At 43.8% G+C, this 1133-nt stretch overlaps 1 pseudogene; it reads right to left on the reverse strand.

Annotated features, from left to right (window-relative positions):
- Positions 1-423: 423 nt before the first annotated feature.
- On the reverse strand, positions 424-751 carry LOC102470097 (cytochrome c oxidase subunit 6A1, mitochondrial pseudogene; annotated as a pseudogene).
- Between the last annotated feature and the right edge of the window lie 382 nt (positions 752-1133).

Raw genomic sequence — 1133 nt, forward strand, 5'->3', positions numbered from 1 at the left:
CAACTTGGATTTTAATTATGATATTTTAATAGATTTTTTTTTTTAAATGGAAGTTATTGGGGCCAGCAGGTGGTAGGGTGATTAAAGGCACTGGATTCCTACATGCCCTACCACAGTTCAAGTCCCAGACCTGGTGGCTTGCTTTCTTGCTTTCCGACTCTCTCCCTCTATCTCTCTCTGGTCAAATTAAAAATATATTTAAAATATATGGAATTAAATAAATAAATAATTCTTAAGAAAATGTGAGTTATTTATTTAAGCCATCTCCTGCCACAAGTAAAGCATGGAAGACCAGCAAGCTGGGCATCATTTGCTATAAGTAAAGCAGGTGAGCTTAAGGACCTGTACACTTTTCTGGTCCACGTGCAGAGCTATGGTCCAGACCAGGGCTGTGGTCCCAGTGCCGGAGCGGTCCCGTTTCCTTTATTCATGTTTGTAGCCAGTCAGAAGTGGATTCACATGAGAGTTTTAGAATAGAATGTGGTTACCATCTCCCCAGCGGAAGGGCTTGAGCCAGATGTAGAGATGGTGGTAGACAATGAACTTGGGTCTCTCATGCTTCTTGTGATGCGACTTCGGGAAGATATTCAGCATGCGCACTCCCAGCCTGGGAGCACCTCAAGATAGGAGATGACCTTCCACATGCAAGATGAGACCTCTTTGACATGGTGCCACTTAACAGAGGCCACCCCAGCTGTGGGCTGGACCAACCAAGCAGCTGAGACACCCAGATCACAGCTACTGCTGCCATTTTCAAACATAACAGAATTTCTCTCAAGTACAGGATTAGAGGGAAAGTTAAACAGAACCTTCTAGTTACCTTGGGTCACTTGTGAAGCCAGGCTGTTTGGATAAGGGCAGACTCGAAAGTGGTAACAGCTGTGGATAATAGAGCAAAGAAGGCATAGATACTGCAAAATGGGGGAAAAACTACAAAAATGTCAGTCTCACCAGTCCTCCATCAGTTAAATAAAGTTAAATCATCCTTAAAAATAAGAAAATGTCTCCTAGTTAGAGCAAAAGGTGAAATAACTCCTAAGTAAAATCAATACTCCGGCCCGCTCTTAATTGGATGGATCCTGTCCAGGGAGTCTGGCTGTCTTCTGGTCTCCTGCCCAGGGTTCAGTTCACCA

This window comes from Tupaia chinensis, unplaced genomic scaffold (assembly GCF_000334495.1).
Source record: "Tupaia chinensis unplaced genomic scaffold, TupChi_1.0 Scaffold000152_1, whole genome shotgun sequence".
NCBI lineage: Eukaryota > Metazoa > Chordata > Mammalia > Scandentia > Tupaiidae > Tupaia > Tupaia belangeri.